General features: G+C 52.1%; 1 gene segment (V, D, J or C); it reads right to left on the bottom strand.

The window, feature by feature from the left end:
• LOC144275415 (immunoglobulin lambda variable 5-39-like) overlaps window positions 1-20782 on the bottom strand; it is a 284664-nt gene that overhangs the window by 194648 nt on the left and 69234 nt on the right.

The raw sequence follows: 20782 nt of genomic DNA, 5'->3' as shown, positions 1-20782 counted from the left end.
CCATGTACATTGGCCAAACCGGACAGTCTCTACGCAAAAGGATAAATGGACACAAATCAGACTTCAGGAATCATAACATTCAAAAACCAGTCGGAGTACACTTCAATCTCTCTGGTCACTCAATAACAGACCTCAAAGTGGCAATTCTTCAACAAAAAACCTTCAAAGAGAGACTCCAGCCTGAAGCTGCGGAACTGGAATTAATTTGCAAACTAGATACCATCAGCTTAGGCCTGAATAGAGACTGGGAGTGGTTGGGTCATTACAAAACCTAAACTTAATTTCCCCAATACTAATTTCTGCCTCCTGTTACTCACACCTTCTTGTCAACTGTCTGTAATGGGCCACTCTCTTACCACTTCAAAAGTTATTTCTCCTCCCTTGGTATCCTGCTGTTAATTGATTTATCTCCTTAGACTGACCTCACACTTGGTAAAGCAGCCCACATCCTTTCATGTATTTATACCTGCTCCTCTATCTTTTATTTCATGCATCTGATGAAGTGGGTCCTAGCCCACAAAAGCTTATGCCCAAATACATGTGTTAGTCTCTAAGGTGCCACAAGGATTCCTTGGTTTTTTTGCTGATACAGACTAACACGGCTACCCTTGAAACACGGACATGACTCTCCAGTTGGGACCATTTAGCCTCTGTTTATTTGTTAATATTCATGGGTTTTAAAATGAGTGACTAGACAGTAATAATCAGCCTCGTCCTGCGCCTGGACTCCAGTGACGGTTAACGTGGCCGTGTTACCGGAGTTGGCGCCAGAGAATCGATCGGGGATTCCGGAGGGTCTGTTGCTACTTTGATAGATAAGCAGTAGGGGGGCGATGCCAGGTTTCTGCTGGAACTGACGTACATTGTAGTTCCCAATGCTGTTCCCTGAGCAGGTGAGTTGAGCATTTTGCCCTGGAGACATAGACACTGAGGGCAGCTGAGTGAGCGCGTATTGGGCCAGAGAAGCTGAGACAGGAAGAGAAAACATGGATAAATTCACTGTTTCATTACTGTATTGAGAGACTCTGCAGGCAGCCAGCACAGGAAGCTGGAGAATCCTTTTGGATGAAGAGAATGAAAGAAACCCTCCCCCTTGTAGCACCTGGCCAGTAAGTGAGCAGTGTGAGGAGCAGAGTAGTGGCCACAACTGATAGAAATGTAAGTTGCAATGTCTGTGAAAAAATATAGCAGAAAACTTTACAAAAACTGGAAATTGGATCCATATGAGCGCTATAAAATGGCAACAATTTCAAAATGTAGAGATTTTTTTCAGAACATCACTTCCCCAACTGCTGCCAAGCTCTAGTTTGTTCTCCCACCTTCAGCACTTTGTAAACAAAGAGGTCCCCCCAGTGGTCAAGGTCAGACTTGGTGGGATCAGGTGGAAGAACCATCAGGACACAGTCATGTGGTGCTCAACCTTTCCAGACTACTGTACCCATAGCTCAGTGGTTTGAGCATCGGCCTGCTAAACCCAGGGTTGTGAGTACAATCCTTGAGGGGGCCATTTAGGGATCTGGGGCAAAAATTGGGGCTTGGTCCTGCTTTGAGCAGGGGGTTAGACTAGATGACCTCCTGAGGTCCCTTCCAACCCTGATATTCTATGACTGCAGGCTTTTCTATGACTAACCCCTTTCACGAGTCTGATTTGTCTTACGTACCCCAAGTTTCACCTCACTTAAAAACTACTTGCTTACAAAATCAGACATAAAAATACAAAAGTGTCACAGCCACACTAGTACTGAAAAATTGCTGACGTTCTCATTTTGTCTGTCTGAAATTTTAGTTTGTTCTGACTTCGCGAGTGCTTTTTATGTAGCCTGTCGTAAAACTATATAAATATCTAAATGAGTTGATGTGTCCCCTGGAAGAGCTCTGAGCTGAGAACCGCTGGGGGATTCATTCTGTTCCTTCCCAGGATGTCACAGGATCAGCAGCACCAGGCAAGAACTCAATGAATCATCTGACATTCACTCCGAAGGGCTTCCTGGGTTCTGTGTTGACTCTGTCCCATCATAGCCTGTGCTCCAGCAAGGTCGGGGCGGGGGCGCGGGGGGAGAAGGGGCTTGTTAACCCGCATTAGGGTGTTCCTCTGAACAGAGCTGATGTCACGTGCAGGGTCCCAGGGCAGGCTGGCCAGTGGGGAGGAGGGGAGCCTCTCAGATCCCTTCCCTGGCCCCAGTCTGCCCCTGAGGGGGAATCAAACAAGGACCTGACTCTCCAGTTGGGAATATTTCCCAGCCATTTATATTTGCGACATTTGGCAGGGCCACTTCCTATCGCCGTTGAAGTGGCCCACGCTCAGCAGGAGCCAGCTGCAACACCCAGTTCCCTAGAGACACCAACTGATCTCCTCTTCCTGTGCTGGGTGACCAAGCGAGTCAACGCGTCACACACATCTGCATAGGGGCACGGAAAGGGTGACCAGCACCTCACACAGATAGTGAGCAGGGGGTGGAGGGGCGGGCAGGACGATCTTCAGACACTGGCTGACAGCATCAAGGTTCCTCTCCAGAATTTTGTTTGGTGATTATCCTGGGTATCAGAGAAACAGAGACTGTGATGCTGCCCTGATGCCTCCAGTAACCTTGTTCAAAGCCCTGTGTGTTATCGCACCAGTTAAACAGTGTGGAGCTGACGCGCTTCTCCCAGAACAGGGCTTTGGGCCTTGTCCGTTTCGGAAATGCCTATGTGGAACAGGCAAAGGCAGAGAAGGGTGCTGAGCTCTGGTGCTTGCAGGATAACATCACTGTCCTGCTTCCTTTGGTCGCTCAGGAGATGCCGGATGGGAGGAAGGACAAGCTACGGCCCCGCAGGAGTAAAGTGTTTGGTGTTTATGTTACCAATGTCCTAAAACATCCAGTAGAACTTGTCTGCATACACCCACTGATGCTTCACAGACCAGGAGCAGCCAGAGAGAAGCCCTATCCCGCGGCGTCCGTGGGAGCCACAGGAACAGAGGGGAAAGGTGAGGAGTGGAGACATCAACCTCCCCAGCTACTCCTCACATCGCTTCAGCCCCACATCTGGCAGACACTTTGGGGCCTGGAGAATTTAGAGTGAGCACCTCTGGGTGGTCCTAGGGGGCCACTTTATTATTAATCTAGTATGTAATTCCTTGCAATGAAATAAGCCTAAAATACCACCTTTGAGCACGTCTGTGCTATTCAATACGATTAAAACCAAACTCTGCCCACCCACCCTCTGAGTAAAGTGGAGGTAAACATAAAGTCTGAATAAAGAGCGGGGCCTTGCTCTGTGACTCAGGGTCTGCAGGACAAACAAGTGCAGTGAATGCTAACATTGAAGATCCCCCCTTGAAAATACCTGGCCTTCAGCCCCGAGGCTACGGACTGCAAACAGGAGGGAATCTGCTGCCCACAGCAGCCACAGCCCAGACCTAAGGCGCATAAAGGAGTTAGCAAGCAACTTACAAGATACGACTCAGCCACGTATATACTCTGCCCAGTGCAATCTTTGAATTATGTTTGCACACTGCATCCGATTTTACTTGTGTTTGTTCGGTTTCAGAGTTAAGATGCCATTGAGATGAATGGGACAGTTCACACCCCCTTAAGGAGGTTTTTGCAGGCTGTTACTTGCAGACACATTTAGGCAGCTTTGTACCAAGTCACATTCACAAGGTTTTTCTTTTCAACCTTAAGGAAGGGCTAGAAAATGTAACTGTACTACATTAAAATTCAGATTCTGCACAAACAGGAAAATATTGGGATGATGTTCCAAGCCAAGTCAGTGCACTTTGAACCCTGAGTACAGACAGAAACCAAACTGCGGGTCATGAACTGCCCAGCAGAGCACAGGCTGCAGGAGTGAGGGGGAAGGATATTTCTGGCTTCCACTGTTCCACCACACAGCACAGTGACAGCATGCTCTCCACCGCGTGCCCTGGAGAAGGCTAAGCGTCCAGTGTTACTGGATATGTCTTGGTCCCCACAGGCAGGAGCAGGGACTCCAGCAGCTCCCTGGTTTTCCTCAGAATCTGAGAGGTAACTAAGGTATCATGGAGAACCCCTGAGTTCACGCTGGAACCTGTAATCTTTGAAGCTGGTCCCACTGTTCACAGTGCAGGAGGGTTTCACAGTGTTTCCTGGGGACACAGGCAGTGAGGGCTCCTGAGTCCTCAGCTCAATCTGAGATGCCCGCCATGTAATGGAAGCACTTCCTGAGCTCCATGCTGATCATCCACAGCAACCAATAGATCATCGCCGAAGCAATGCAGATTCAGGCAGTATGAAATACGGAGAGCAGCGAGGACATTGCAGGTGCCTAAGAGTGGTGCTAACCGAGATACATACCCTAGACTGTAGAAGTGGCTGGGTGAGCGAGGGAATGTCTTTTATTGGACCCACTTCTGTTGGTGAGAGACAAGCTTTCGAGCTCCACACAGCTCTTGGCTGAGGAAGAGCTCTGTGCAGCATGGAAACTTGTCTCCTGCATGGAGAGAAGTTGGTCCAATAAAAGACATTACCTCCCCCACCTTGTCTCTTTCATATCCTGGGACTCACACAGCGACAGCAACACTGTGTGTAGAAGTGGCTGTGAAGTCTGCCAATCTCAGCGCTCATTAACAGAATCTCTGCCTTGAACTGTTCCAAGGGTGATTAAATATGAAAGCCCCTTCCCCACCTCTGAAATGACAGCCCCTCCCACTGTCACAAGAAAGAATATTAAATGTGGCCTTGGTTAAAGAGGGGGTTTGTGTCTCACTTCCCTTCTGTCTGTGTCACCGTGAGGCTGAGCACTGCTGCTGTCGTACACCTGACAGTAATAAACAGCCTCGTCCTGCTCCTGAACTCCAGTGATGGTTAACGTGGCCATGTTACCGGAGTTGGCCCCAGAGAATCGATCGGGGATTCCGGAGGGTCTGCTGCTACTTTGGTAGATAAGCTGTAGGGGGGCGCTGCCCGGTTTCTGTTGGAACCACTGCACATACTTGCCCCCAATGTTGTTCGCTGAGCAGATGAGTTGAGCGTTTTGCCCTGGAGACACAGACACTGAGGGCGGCTGAGTCAGCACGTACTGGGCCAGAGAACCTGAAAGAGGAGAACAAAAGGCATGGGTAGAAAATACCTATTTTGCCATTTGCTGTGGCATTCAAGCTTTGTGCAGGCAGAGCCCTTTACCGCTAGAGACAGAAATAAACCCTCCCCCGCGCAGCACCTGAGCAGTAAGTGAGCAGCGCGAGGATCAGAGGGGCCCAGGCCATGGTGGATCCAGACGAGCTCGGCTTCCTGAGGCAAACGGGTCTGTGGCCGGGACCCTCTGATTCTCTCTTAAATCCCCAGAGCTGGAGAACGGCCCCTTCATGCAAATCAGCTCCCTGATGATTGGCTGCCAAGACCTATAACCACCACCCCTTTCGGAGGTCGGTAATACGGGGAGAGCTTGTCTTTATACATCCCCATTGTAACCGGGGTAAGAAAGAATTCTTCCGTTTTCCATTTGCACGGAGGCAATCGAGAGACTCCTGGAGCTGAGGCACACAAGCTGCTCCACCATTGAGTTCAGGGAGGGGAGAGTCTCTGTCTGCACCTGGAACAACAAGAGCAGCTGAGGGTTCTTGTCACGGCCCATGGTTTGGGGGTTGCTGTCTGGGGGAGGTGGCTCGGCTGAGCAGGGAGCAGGGGGGTGCTGGTAAAGGGCTAGGATGGTGCTTCCAGCTGCTTCCTTTTCACCTCCTCTTTTGACTCAGGGCAGCACCAGTTGAAGATGGCGAGGAGCCCGTTGGTCACTGTGAGTCGTGGGGCCTGCAGGTGGCCAGGGGCCAGCTGATCACCACCCCTACACGTGGCTCTCCTGGGGCAGATCACGGAGTGACTGGGGAAGGGAGGAAGCAGGAGGGGCTGCAGGCATAGGCAGCCCCAGTGCTGCTCCCACTCCGCCCTCAGGATTTGGGAATTTCATCATGCCCTGGGGGGAGAGCCCCTGCCCTCGAGATCATGGAGCAGGGAGGTCAGAAGGGGCTGGCCGAGAAGCTGGGTCCCCAGAGCTGAAGGCCCCTAGGGGACCTCGTATGTCGTATCTAAGAGCCGTTAGGGTATGAAAAGCCCCTGAGCCCAGAGACGACTCCACCGCAGCAGCTGGTAGCTGGTCACTGTGAACTGCACCCCCCCTTCTGCACCCTTCCACAGCTCGGGGGTGATCAGCTCCCCCAGTGGTCAATGTCACGCCCGCCGTGATCCTGTTCGTCTGCATGGCTGGAGAGCAGCATCACTTCCCCGTCATTGCAGCACACAGGCTGCTGCTTCGCCGCTCGTTCTCCTCTGTGTGTCCAGGCCGATCACGCCACCGACGTCCTCCCATCTTTGGGGGAGATTCATCATTTTTTCAGACAACTTCAATTGCCTTCATGAGGTTTCCTCTCAGTTCATGTCAAAGCCAAAGTCCTGCAGGAACAGAGCATCTTGAAACCAGGATATTTCAGATTCACAAAAATATTCCCTGGGAAGAGCTTTTGCCTTTCGCATGCCCCCATCTGCACATAACAGGGCTGTCATCAAAACCTCCTTTGAGGCACGAGCCCCCCGAGAGGGCTCTGTCCCCTCACTGCACATTTCAGATCGGGACACACACATTGGTAACCCGTGGGGTTGCTGGAGTATTTACCCTGAGCCCCAGTGGGTCTGGTTCAGAAGGAAGATTTGCAGTCATTGTGGAAGCTGCCGGGCGGGAGAGGGGGCAAGTGGCTGGCCACTCCAGCTCCAGTCCAGATTCCTGGGGGTTCTCAGTCAGGACTGTCATTCCTTTACATTCTGATCCATCACCCGCCCCTGGCCTGGTTTCTATCCAGAATGTCAGGATCCTGCAGCCCCCTCTTTGCGGCAGGCCCCGGGCGAGATCTCTGGAGCCCTGAATAGGGATGTCACAGGAGGCTGTAACTAGGGCTGCTCCTCCCACTGCCCACACTGAGGGGATGGTGCCCCAACATAGACAGTCCCCGTCCTGCAGGAGGATAGGGAGGGGGGAGACCAGAGGCTGTTCACCCAGAGCAAGGATTCATCAACGAAAAGCTCTGTTTTCCCCCTCCCCCCAAAGAGAGAGACTGAGCAGGGGGAAGGGCAGCACTCGCCCGGGCAGGCTGAGGACTCCTTGTGGGGTTGCCTGATGGTCCCTCCCCAGCAGTGTTAGGATGGGACAGCATCAGTAAAGGTCCCCTCAAACTGCTGAGTGTTGCTGGTGGGAGCCCTCTGAGCTGCAGGTTGCAGTGTTGACATGAATAGGGCCGTTAGCACGTCCTGTTGCTCTAGTTTCAGGCTCTCTGCACATTCAGGCAGGCACTGGTTACATTCAAATCCCAGAGCCCAGGACACCCCACTGATCCCATTTAATCTCCCCGAGTCTGCTCTGATAGGCATCAAAGGACCAGTATCTATATTATGGTTAGAAATGTACAGAGTCCCACATAGGGTGACCAGATGTCCTGCTCTTATAGGGACAGTCCCGATTTTTGGGTCTTTTTCTTATATAGGCTCCTTTTACCCCCCACCCCCGTCTCGATTTTTCACACTCGCTGTCTGGTCACCCTAGTCCCACATGGGTGCTGACCGAGGGGGAACGGGTCTATTCCTAGTGATCACCTAGTGCAGCTTTCAAAGCCATCAGCAACGTTTCCAGTAGGAATCCCTGGGCCAATGGCACAGGACTGTAGGGGAAGAACCCGTACTCTGGGTGTTACCTGAAAGGGGACTCGCCTCATTAGCAGAGCAGCAGGGGAAGGGGAGAGCTGTATTTCAGGGGGAAACTCTGATGGGATTCAGTTTGGACAAGGGAAGAAGACACCTGGTTAGCATCTAGCATTATTACTTATTGTTTGCATCAGAGTTGGCCGAGGTGCCCCAGCCAGGGCCCAGGACCCCATTGTGCTAGGTGCTGTACGAACTCAGACCAAAGAGAAGGGCTATGTCACAAAGAGCTCCCACGCTAAGTGTAAGACAAATATCAGCAGGTGGGAAAACGTCCTCGCAGAACTACCAGGAAGTGTGTTCCCGAGAGGTACTTCACAGAGCTTAGCTCACGGGAATACCTGCTGCAGAGGTTATTGTGTGTGCGTGTTTCCCACAGTCCTGGATGTGATCGGTGTCTGACGGCACCTCCTTTCCTCCTGTTCACAACCTTCCCTCCGCAGGCCTCTACACTGTAAGAAACCCAGGAATTAGGAGGAATCTGAGACCCCCAAAAGAGATGACACTAAGAACAATTCTTGCTGTTGTTTGGGGTAATCTCGGATGGAATAACTGTGTGAGTGCCTAGTGTATACCAGAGCCCAGGATGCCCCCTGATACATCTCTTTTCAGCAGCTTGTAGCTACAGGTACATTACAATGGGCAACAGCCATTCTCTCGGCTTTGGCACATTATAGACGATGAGCCCCACCTACTGGGTAGAGTTACATCTGCAGCCAGCTCTTACCCTAACCAGTGCGCTGTTCAGGGGTCAGCCAGGGCTCAAGGTGCTGGCGTACGCTCTTCTCTATTCCCCGTCTGCTTCCATCAGCCTGTGCATCACACCAAGAGCTTCCCAGAGCCCTGACCAGACACTCTGCCTGCCAAACTCATCCCTTAAAGGCCCAGTCCCTGCTCCCACATCTTCCTTTCCCAGCCAAAAGATAATTTGGACCTATATTGCAACCCCATGCAGTGTCTTCGGGGACCACTGTGTCAACTTCATGAATGGTGTCTATCCAATTGTCAGTCTGCTCCAGGGGGGAGGTTTAGCACAGACTAAAAGCTCTGGGGGATGCTTACCCCTCGCACTGCAAACAACTCCAGAGCAGCCCCACCACTGCCTGGGGTGGGTTGCATATACAGGGTCACGCTGGGTTTTCCAGAGAGCAGGAAGCAAAGAATGGGCTTTTGTGATCAAAGGATGAGCTTGAACTGACACGGGCTCTTCTTTTTCATTCAACAAATGGACAAGACCTTGGCTTCTAGGGGGACCCCAACCTTCACTGAAAGGTTGGAAAGACTTTAGCCTACTAGGGCTCCAGAACACTGATGCAGGGGTAGTCAATTTTTTGGTCAAGGTCCACTTTTCTTAGTCAAGGTATATTCAAGGTCCAGACGCCAGAGAAAATAATAAAAAATAACAATAATTATAATAATAACTAAACAGAAAGATTTCAGAGTCCGTTCAAAAGCGTCTGGCACCCCAGATTTGGCCCACAGTCTGTCTGTTGACTATCCCTGCACTGACGGGTGATTCCTGGTATGTTTAGTGTGCGTCTAAATCTACTTATTATTCTGTGGTTTCTCTGTGATGCTTTTGTGCTATGAATAAATATGAGTGATTAGAAAGAGCTGTTTGGAGTCCTGGTACATGTCTCCTGTCATAGCTGCGGAGAGAAAGCAGGGCTCAGGCGCTGGCTGTTAGGCAGACTGGTTTGCTGGGGATATCACTGTGCCTGGCAGGAGGCTGTGCACCCTTAAACCTCCAGTCAGAAGGGAGTGGGACATGAGTCCCTTCTCGGTAACAGGTGAGGGCTGGAGGCGCCTGGCGCGGACCACGGAGGGGAGCTACCGGTGCAGTTGCACTGTGACATTGATAACCGTAACACAAACAGCACACTGTCACAAACAGCGAGAACCAGCCTAATAACTCAGCTTACGAACATTGTCCACGGCGAGTGAGGGAATATAAGAGATATTACCTCGCCCACCTTGTTGCTCTAATATCCTGGGACTGACCCAGCTATACCAACACTGCACATAACAATGCGTCTCCCTTCACACACTGTCTCCTCTACAGAAAGAAGCCCTCGTCAGGACATGGGACACGTTTTCTTTGATAACAGTAGGTTTATGTCTCACTTCCCCGTCTGACTGCGTCACCGTGAGGCTGAGAACTGCTGCTGTCGTACACCTGACAGTAATAATCAGCCTCGTCCTGCGCCTGGACTCCAGTGATGGTTAACGTGGCCGTGTTACCGGATTTGGCCCCGGAGAATCGATCGGGGATTCCGGAGGGTCTGCTGCTACTACCATATATAACGAGTAGGGGGGCGCTGCCCGGTTTCTGTTGGAACCACTGCACATTCTTGCCCCCAATGTTGTTCCCTGAGCAGGTGAGTTGAGCGTTTTGCCCTGGAGACACAGACACTGAGGGCGGCTGAGTCAGCACGTACTGGGCCAGAGAACCTAAAAGAGGAGAACAAAAGGCATGGGTAGAAAATACCTATTTTGCCATTTGCTGTGGCATTCAAGCTTTGTGCAGGCAGAGCCCTTTACAGCTAGAGACAGAAATAAACCCTCCCCCACGCAGCACCTGAGCAGTACGTGAGCAGCGCGAGGATCAGAGGGGCCCAGGCCATGGTGGATCCAGACGAGCTCGGCTTCCTGAGGCAAACGGGTCTGTGGCCGGGACCCTCCGATTCTCTCTTAAATCCCCAGAGCTGGAGAACGGCCCCTCCATGCAAATCTGCTCCCTGATGATTGGCTGCCAAGACCTATGACCACCCCCACCCCTTTCGGAGGTCGGTAATACGGGGAGAGCTTGTCTTTATACATCCCCATTGTAACCGGGGTAAGAAAGAATTCTTCCGTTTTCCATTTGCACGGAGGCAATCGAGAGACTCCTGGAGCTGAGGCGCACAAGCTGCTCCACCATTGAGTTCAGGGAGGGGAGAGTCTCTGTCTGCACCTGGAACAACAAGAGCAGCTGAGGGTTCTTGTCACGGCCCATGGTTTGGGGGTTGCTGTCTGGGGGAGGTGGCTCGGCTGAGCAGGGAGCAGGGGGGTGCTGGTAAAGGGCTAGGATGGTGCTTCCAGCTGCTGCCTTTTCACCTCCTCTTTTGACTCAGGGCAGCACCAGTTGAAGATGGCGAGGAGCCCGTTGGTCACTGTGAGTCGTGGGGCCTGCAGGTGGCCAGGGGCCAGCTGATCACCACCCCTACACGTGGCTCCCCTGGGGCAGATCACGGAGTGACTGGGGAAGGGAGGAAGCAGGAGGGGCTGCAGGCGTAGGCAGCCCCAGTGCTGCTCCCACTCCGCCCTCAGGATTTGGGAATTTCATCATGCCCTGGGGGGAGAGCCCCTGCCCTTGAGATCATGGAGCAGGGAGGTCAGAAGGGGCTGGCCGAGAAGCTGGGTCCCCAGAGCTGAAGGCCCCTAGGGGACCTCGTATGTCGTATCTAAGAGCCGTTAGGGTATGAAAAGCCCCTGAGCCCAGAGACGACTTCACCGCAGCAGCTGGTAGCTGGTCACTGTCACTCTGCACCCTTCCACAGCTCGTGGGTGATCAGCTCCCCTAGTGGTCAATGTCACGCCTGACATGATCCTGCATGGCTGGAGAGCAGCATCACTTCCCCGTCATTGCAGCACACAGGCTGCTCCTTCGCCGCTCGTTCTCCTCTGTGTGTCCAGGCCGATCACGCCATCGATGTCCTCCCATCTTTGGGGGAGAGCCGTCATTTTTTCAGACAACTTCAATTGCCTTCATGAGGTTTCCTCTCAGTTCGTGTCAAAGCCAAAAGTCCTGCAGGAACAGAGCATTTTCAAACCAGGATATTTCGGATTCATAAAAATATTCCCCAAGAGCAGCTTTTGCCTTTCGCATGCCCCCATTTGTGCACAACGGGGCTGTCAGCAAAACCGCCTTTGGGGCACGAGCCCCCCGAGAGGGCTCTGTCCCCTCACTGCACATTTCAAATCGGGACACACATGTCGGTAACCCGTGGGGTTGTTAGAGGATTTATCCCAGTCCTCAGCAGGTTTGACTGTGAAGGAGGAATTGCAGCTGTTGTGGAAGCTGCTGGGGTTGGGGGGGTAGGTGGGTGGCCTCTCTCCCTCATCCTGCACTCCGGATTCCTGGGGTGCTCCGTCAGGACTGTCATTCCTTCCCATCACCCATCCCTGGCCTGGTTTGTGTCCAGAATGTCAGGATCTTGCAGCCCCCTCTTTGCGGCAGGCCCCTGGCGAGATCTCAGGAGCCCTGAATAGGGAAGTCACAGGGGGCTGTAACTAGGGCTGCCCCTTCCCCTACCCACGCTGAGGGGATGGTGACCGATCATAGACAGTCCGTGTCCTGCAGGAGGAGAGGGAGGGGGGAGACCAGAGGCTGTTCACCCAGAGCAAGGATTCACCAAGGAAGAGCTCTGCTTCCCCCTCCCCCCAAAGAGAGAGACTGAGGGGGGTGAAGGGCAGACCAAAGCAGTGACAGTGTGAGGAGGGAAAGAGCAAGGGCCATAAAGAGCTGTGTCTGTAAGAGCCAGATGAGGACTCTGAGGCCCTACACGCCTGCCTAGCACAGCCCCCTGGGGTCCTGGCCTTGCCTTCACACCACGGCCCTTCTGCTCCTTGGCTTGTCAGGGCCAGGGGTCATCCACACAAGAGCGAGGACTGCCAGTGTCTCCATCTCTTGCAGAATGGCTTTCTCCACCCTCTGGAACAATGCACCTGTCACCAGGGCTTCATCCCAGCAGCAGCACTCACCCAGGCAGGCTGGGAACGCCTTGTGGGGTTGTCTGCTGACACAGCCCCAGCAGAGCTATGATGGGACAGCATTGGTAACGAGCCCCTCAAACAGCTAGCATGGTGTTGTTAGGAGCCCCCTGAGCTGCAGGTTTCGCAGCTGAGGTGAATAAGGCCATTCACACGTCCTGTTGCTCTAGTTTCAGGCTCTCTGCACATTCAGGCAGGCACTGGTTACATCCAAATCACATTTCAAAGGTTTTCTTCACAATGATAAGGGTTTTACAGTCTTTGTTTTTAAAGAAAGATGAGATTCTGATCTCCTCATTGTACTCAAGAGCCTGGGACCCTCTGCAATTAGACTGGCCCTCAAGCCAACTTCCAGGTGTGAGGAGCTGAAACTCCCTGCCAGGAGTAAATGTTTGTGTGCTGTGTTACAGGGGGAGACCAAATTCTGTAAGTTCTTCAGTTCCCCACAGAGCCCAGGCTGCAGGAGGGGGCGGGTGGAATGTTTTTGTCTCACTTCCACTTCTGCCTGTGTCCCTGTAGGAGCACTGCCACCCCTCCACGCAGCACAGCCATAATCAGCCTCATCCTCTGCCAGGGCCCCAGCGATGGTCAGATAGCCGGCGTTACTGCCCGTGTCTTTGGAAGCGGAGAAGCGAGCAGGGACTCCAGAGCCCTGCTGCTTGTCAGAATCTGACTTGTATCTCAGACACTGACACTGAGGATGGCTGAGTCAGCACAGTCTGCAAGCTGGAACCTGGAAAATGTGGTAAAAACGGATCAAACCCTCCCTCTCTGTCTCCGGCCCCTAGTGATGCGGTTTCTGCACTGGCTTCAGCATTATCTTTAATGTACATTTAAGCCATTCCCTGTGTTCTGACCTGTGCATCACGACCCCTAGGACAATGAGGGGAGCCTAGAGCGTGGTGAGGAGATTTCGGGCCCTGAGGAGAAAACAGCCACATCCACTGAGAAGGCCTGACAGTCTCGGCCCCTTATATTGATCCTACTGAGGGAGCAGCATCTAAGGTCCACCTTTATTCTAGTTTCTTCTTATCTGATTGCGTCCTACGATCACAGTGAGCTGGGCATGTGGGAGGAGAAACCATCCCTTAGGGAGGAGCTCCTCCTCTACAAGGTCACTATCTCAGCTCCAGTCCGGCAATGACCGTCTGCCAGGACCAAGGTTTCATTCAAACGCTCGCAGTGGAGGCTGCTGGAGTTCAGACTGTGTGACAGTTTCCATTCTAACCCCTTGTTTTCAGTTATTTGTAACTTTCCCAATCCTTCCCCTCTCGGCCTGTCAGTTCCCTGCTTTCCCTGCGGGTTCATGGATCACTCACACTGATCATATACCAACTCAGCAGTTTCTGAGAGGGAGGAGAGGGCAATATATACACTTTGCCCATGATTAACCATTTCCGGAGCCAACCAGGGCAGAGCTAAGGAAATGGGGGGATGCTGAAGAGGTCCACTCTCCCATCTAAGGACCCACACTAGAGGATCTGGCTTTTTGTGTTACGCAATCTACGTTCTTAATAGCTGCTCTTTGCTTTCTGGGATGATTTCCATCATCTCCAAGCCACCCAGCTGGGCTACACAAGCTTCTCTTTATTCATGAGCAGTTTTTATTGGGCAGAAAATGGAATTCAGAGAACTGGGCAGTGACTCTGCCGCCCCTTGCGCTGAGAGCTAGGAATGAAAATCCCACTGAAGAACAAAGTGTTATTGTCATTGCTTATTGCTAAAGTCCATACTAGGGCAGAGCTGGAGCTACGGAGGGGACGGGGGGTAGTTCAGGGGATAGTTTGTGTGTCTTCAGTGTGGACAGGTTTCTGCTCAGGGCTGTTTCTTGGACAGGCACCTGCTCAGTCTGTATCAGCAGGGAGCAAATGTCATCAGAGAATTACCAAGAAAGCATCCCCTTGAGATACCCTCCTGAGAGACTGAAGAAGGACACTTGGAGAGTGTGTATGTCCCATGGGCTCCTCGTATGGGGATGTCTGATGCCACCTGCTCTCTTCCAGTTCCCACCTGCTTCACCTGTCCCTCTCTGCCCACAAGGAAAGAAGGAAAAAGGGGGAACCTGGGAGGTAGCAGGAAAAAAGCATCACTGTTATTATTTTTCTCGCCCCCCATAGTATCCCTCCCCAGCAGCTAGCGGCCAAATGATTCATGACAAACAATGGCCAGTGTCTCCTGTTTGGCCTATTCTAGCTGAAGAGCTCCCTCTACTGGTTAGCGCGACACTTGCAGAAGTGATCTCTTGTCCTAGCTGACAGTTTTACCAACATTTCCTTTTCTAATTCCAGAGCCCCAGACCAGCTTTATTCATGAGCAGTTTTTATTGGGCAGAAAATGGAATTCAGAGAACTGGGCGGTGACTCTGCCGCCCCTTGCGCTGAGAGCTAGGAATGAAAATCCCACTGAAGAACGAAGTGTTATTGTCATTGCTTATTACTAAAGACCAGTGAGATGCATCACAGTCTGAGGAGGCTTCTCCTCAGGAGTTCTCCTGGCTCCTTGCTCTTGGGAGCTGGGAAAGTGCTAGAAACATCACCAACGACACAAAACGACACGGAGTCTCAGCAGCACCAAGACAGGCCAATACACACCCTCAAAGGTTCATTGGCAAAGGCGATCTTGTCTCTATGTTTCCTGGGGATGGGAGAACCTGGCTCTGTCCCATGTGACTCTGAGTCCCTACCTTCTGGAAGATTCTGTGCCTGACCCATGAAATTCAGTTCAGGTCCTAACTGAATTCAGGCATTTGCGGGAGTTCCCCACAATGGAGCGGATCTCACACGCAGGGTCCCATGGCCGACTGGCCACTGGGGGAGGGGAGCCTCTCAGATGCCTTCCCCAGCACCCAGACTGAACCGGGTGGGAAATCAAACACAGAGATGACTCTCCAGTTGGGAATATTTAGCCTCTGTTTATCTTTTAAAGTTCATGGATTTTGAAATGGGTGACCAGCCACAGCCCCACGTAACTGACCTCATCCCTGGGAGGGGAAGGGTCTGCGATGAGCAGCACAAAGAGTGAGCAGGGGGTGACGGCGACTATCCTGACCCTGGCTGACAGAACCATGCCTCATCCCCAACACTTTCTTTATTTGCATTATACACGAGGTGGACACAAAGAGCTGGGGATCAGCGCAGAGATCCCTGACCTTGCCCAGAGGCCTCTAGGATCTTCTGCAAACACCCTGCTCAGCAATTCTGGAGCTGACCCAGCTTTTACTGCCAAGGCAGATTGAGAGGTTCTGACCATTCGTGAGTGAGAGGCCAAAGGCTCCAAAGGGTTTGGCGCTCGGGGGTAGAGTGCGGGGGCAGCAGTCCATTGCCCTGTTCTGTGCTGAAGTTTTACCCCATTAGAGACTATATTGGTTCTGGGCGGACGCCCAGAGGGGAGGGAGGGTATTTTAAGACTTGGAAGTGTAGGTTTGAGACATAGAACCCAAGCTTGTGTGTGAGCCCACGTCCTCCACTCACGAGATCAGAACAGAGAGAGGCTGGAGCAATGGAGGGAGATGCAGAGTTGTTTCCTTTAAGTGTTTAAGAAGCCGTAAGTGAATTCCCACTGATTACAAATCGCTCCCATTCCTCTAGCCCTCAATGAGAACTTGCTGTACAGTGAAATCCCCAGTGAGGACAGTGAGTAGGTGACCAGTTGCCTACATGCAGCTGGAAAATATTGTGATTGAGAGGAAATATCTTCCCTTCACACCCCGTCTCCTCCACAGAAGGAAGCCCTCGTCAGGTTACGGGACATGTTTTCTTTGATAACAAGAGGTTTGTGTCTCACTTCTCCATCTGGCTGTGTCACTGTGACCAGCATTACTGTCCCACACCTGACAGTAATAATCAGCCTCGTCCTGCGCCTGGACTCCAGTGATGGTTAACGTGGCCGTGTTACCGGATTTGGCCCCGGAGAATCGATCGGGGATTCCAGAGGGTCTGCTGCTACTACCATATATAACGAGTAGGGGGGCGCTGCCAGGTTTCTGTTGGAACCACTGCACATTCTTGCCCCCAATGTTGTTCCCTGTGCAGGTGAGTTGAGCATTTTGCCCTGGAGACACAGACACTGAAGGCGGCTGGGTCAGCACGTACTGGGCGAGCGAACCTGCAAGAGGAAGAGAAAGCACATGAATAAAATGACTCAGCATTGACTTTATCCCCAGTTAAAATGATCTGCAGGAAGCCACGGGGAAAAGCAAATATCATGTAGCACCTGAGCAGTAAGTGAGCAGTGAGAGGAGCAGAGGCGCCCAGGCCATGGTGGGGAATCCAGATGCGCTCGGCTTCCTGAGGCAAACGTGTCTCTGGCCGGAACTGTCCGATTCTCTCTTAAACCCCCAGAGCTGGAGAACAGCCCCTTCATGCAAATCTGGTCCTTGCTTGCTAGCTACTAAAACCTCCTCATTCACCCATACGAGAGGGGCAGAGACACAGGGTAGGGGAAAGATTTTGGGACCAAGTCTTCTCTGCTCTACACTGGTGTAAAACCCAGGTAACTCCACGGAAGTTTACCTTGTTGTGAAAGTGGAGTAAGTGAAAGGAGAATCAGCCGCTTTCTGTAAAAACTCAAATATTTAATGATGTAGAGCCAGTACTGATGACCCTAGGCTGCCTGCTGTGTCATCCAGAGCATGAACCTCAAGAGCGTAAAAGGATCATTAAACATTGTGCTTAGAAATATCATATCAGCATTGGCACTGCCCTGGGGAAAGATTATATTCCTGGGGACCATCCACTGCAGTTTCAAAGCTTTGCTCAGATTCTGGTAGGAATCTCCTCTTGTCAAGCTTTGGGAGTGTAACAGTGGATGAGGTGGCTGGCACTGTATAAGCAGAGCAGAATGGGAGCTGGGAAAGCAAAGGGCTCAGTCTGGAGGAGATCAGCCTGCACTCTGAGAGGGGCTCGCACCATCAGATCGTAGGGCAGAGCTGGAGCCACGGAGGGGAAGGGGTAGTTCAGGGGATAGTTTGTGTGTGTTCAATGTGGACAGGTTTCTGCTCAGGGCTGTTTCTTGGACAGGCACCTGCTCAGTCTGTATCAGCAGGGAGCAAATTTCGTCAGAGAATTACCAAGAAAGCATCCCCTTGAGACACCCTCCTGAGAGACTGAAGAAGGACACTTGGAGAGTGTGTATGTCCCATGGGCTCCTCGTATGGGGATGTCTGATGGCACCTGCTCTCCTCCAGTTCCCACCTGCTTCACCTGTCCCTCTCTGCCCACAAGGAAAGAAGGAAAAAGGGGGAACCTGGGAGGTAGCAGGAAAAAGGCATCACTGTTATTATTTTTGTCGCCCTCCCATAGTATCCCTCCCCAGCAGCAAGCGGCCAAATGATTCATGACAAACAATGGCCAGTGTCTCCTGTTTGGCCTATTCTAGGTGAAGAGCTCCCTCTACTGGTCAGTGCTACACTTGCAGAAGTGATCTCTTGCCCGAGCTAAAAGTTTTACCAACATTTCCTATTCGAATTCCAGCTCCCCAGACCAGCTCGGGACTTTGGTTCCTATTCCCCAGCCCAGATTTGCTTCCTGGCCGAATTTTTAAAGTCACAAGAAGTTGCTCTGCTTCTTAGTAACCTTTGCCTTAGCCCAGCCATTCCTGCTGACCTCCAAACGCTGCAGCCGGCCCTGGGCACCTCAGACAGCCCATAGGGATGCGAAGCTGGGAGGGGAGTTAGAAATAAGGTGGGGACTGCTGGGGACAGGGAAGGCTGGAAGCAGTAGGAAGCTGACTCACAGAGGCCAAATGCGGAGTTGTAGCCCCAGGGTCATGGAGCACTGCTCAGCTCGACTGGGTCCCTTAACCCTTTGTTCCCCGTGGCTGCTAGTACGGCATGCAGGCTTCTGGCACCCACTGCAGGTGACGTGGGCCAGTGCCATGAAGCATACAGCCAGCTCCTAGAGTTCAAAAATTCTGAGTCAGGCCACTGAAAATAATGAAATGAATAAATATACACACGGGGGCACCATTATCTGTGTCTTTGAGTGTTTGAGCCTTTCAGGCATGCTAGGGTCACTTTGTCAATCCAAGGGCTAGAAACTTCCTTACATAGTCACTGAAAGCCGAGGTGTTCATGGAATCACTGGACTCTAGAATCTGGGGCTTTCAGCAAAAGAGCCTAATTAGCGCTGGGCTCACTATAAAACCGCAAGAGATGGTGCCGAATCTGACTCTGGTGAAGGGCAATGAAGATGGGAACTTAAAGGTTGAATTTGGCCCCTGTTCAATGGGAAACAAGTGCAGAGAGCGGTGCCCGGGAATGATGGACTCTCGGACACCTGGGGTGCTGAGTAATTGGGCTGGATTTCCCCAATCTCCCTGGCTGCTCTGTCAGCATCTCTTTTGTCAGCTCCTCCGCCTTTCCCACTTCCCTTCTCTGTGGGAGTCCCACAAGGCTCCCTCCTTGTCCTCTCCTTTACTTTCTCTCAGCCTTATCCTTCAGTATCTCCCTCTGCTCACCTGGGGTCAGTCTCACCCCTGTGCTGACAACTCCCCAATACACTTCTCCACTCCAGCCCTGCTGCTCATTCTCCCATCTGGTGTGGTCTCTCTGGTATCCCGCCTTTCGATGGCTCTTCTCGTGTCAAGGTCACATTGGCCAAAACTGAGCTCAGAAATCTTCCCTGCCAACCCCTCTCAGCCACTGATGCCAGCCTGTTTAGCTCTTGGTTTCCTTATCTGTGGTGCCTCATGCCCCATTCCCCTCTATACCCATCCACCCCTCTGCCGCCGATGTGTTTCTGCAGCAGAAATCTCAGGGCCTGACTCCATTGTCTTTGCTGGAGGCCTTGGGGAAGATCTGAGAAGGAATTAAATTGTGCTGACTCTTACGGCTGTGACAGGAGTGTTGTCTCTTGCTCCCCACTCTGACAGCAGAGGGGATGCTGGCTCTTAGGGAGAAGAAGGGGATAGTCCCCATCCTGCACATGGAGAATGAGGAGGGAGCTGGAAATAGCTCTGTGGACTGAATTTCCTGCTCATAACCAGCTGTGTGATTTGTCCCAGCCAGAGACAAAACTGCAGCTGGGGAACTTTGCGCACAGGGCCCAGGCCAGGGGAGAGGCGGGAAGGGTGTTTTTGTCTCACTTCCCCGTCTGTCCGTGGCACTGTGTGGAACAGCACCTGCCACTCTTCCGCACCGCACCGTAAAAATCACCTCATCCTCTGCCAGGGCCCCGGAGACGGTCAGATAGCCGGCGTTCCTGGCCGTGTCTTTGGAACCGGAGAAGCGAGCGGGGACCCCAGAGCCCTGGCCCTTGCTGGAATCCGAAAAGTCATACAGCAGGGATCGTGGAGGATTCCCAGGTTTCTGCTGGTACCAGGACACAGCGTAGCCACTGATGCTGGTCCCGCTGCTCATGGTGCAGGAGAGTTTGACGGTGTTTCCTGGGGACACTGATGCTGAGGGCGGCTGAGTCACCACAGGCTGCGAGCTGGTACCTGGAAAATATGGTGGAAATTTATCAACCCCTCCCTGTCCGTGCCCAGCCACTAGTGAATCTGGTTGTGTCTTAGCTTCAGCAGCAACTTATTTAACCCCCTCCCCTCTGTTCTCACCTGTGGACCATGTTCCTAGTAGGATGATGAGGGGAGCCCAGAGCATGGTGAGGAGATTTCGGGTCCTTAGGAGAAAACAACCAGATCCACTGAGAAGGCCTGACAGTCTCTGCCCCTTATATTGATCCTGCTGGGGAAGCAGCATCTGAGCTCCACCTTTATTCTAGTTTCTTCTTATCTCATTGGGTCCTATGATCACAGCAAGCTTGGCACATGGGAGGAGAGACCATCCCTTAGGGCGGAGCTCCTGCTGTATGAGGTCACTAGCTCAGCTCCACTCTGGCAATGACCGTCTGCCAGGACCCAGGTTTCATTTCAACGCTCGCAGTGGAGGCTGCTGGAGTTCAGACTGTGTGACAGTTTCCATTCTAACCCCTTGTTTTCAGTTATTTGTAACTTTCCCAATCCTTCCCCTCTCGGCCTGTCAGTTCCCTGCTTTCCCTGCGGGTTCATGGATCACTCACACTGATCAAAAACCAATTTAGCAGTTTCTGAGAAGGAGGAGAGGGCAATAAATACACTTTTCCCATGATTAACCATTTCCAGAGCCAACCAGGGCAGAGCTAAGGAAGAAATGGGGGGAAGCTGAAAAGTTCCATTCTCTCATCTAAGGGCCCACACTAGAGGATCTAGCTTTTTATGTCAGGCAATCTACATTCTGAGTAGCTGCTCTTTGCTTTCTGGGATGATTTCCATCATCTCCAGGCCACCCAGGTGGGCTACACAAGCTTCTCTTTATTCATGAGCAGTTTTTATTGGGCAGAAAATGGAAT

This window comes from Eretmochelys imbricata, chromosome 15 (assembly GCF_965152235.1).
Source record: "Eretmochelys imbricata isolate rEreImb1 chromosome 15, rEreImb1.hap1, whole genome shotgun sequence".
Taxonomy (NCBI): Eukaryota; Metazoa; Chordata; order Testudines; family Cheloniidae; genus Eretmochelys; species Eretmochelys imbricata.
Note: the sequence above shows the minus strand (reverse complement) of the source record. Positions and strands in the feature narration are given on the sequence as shown.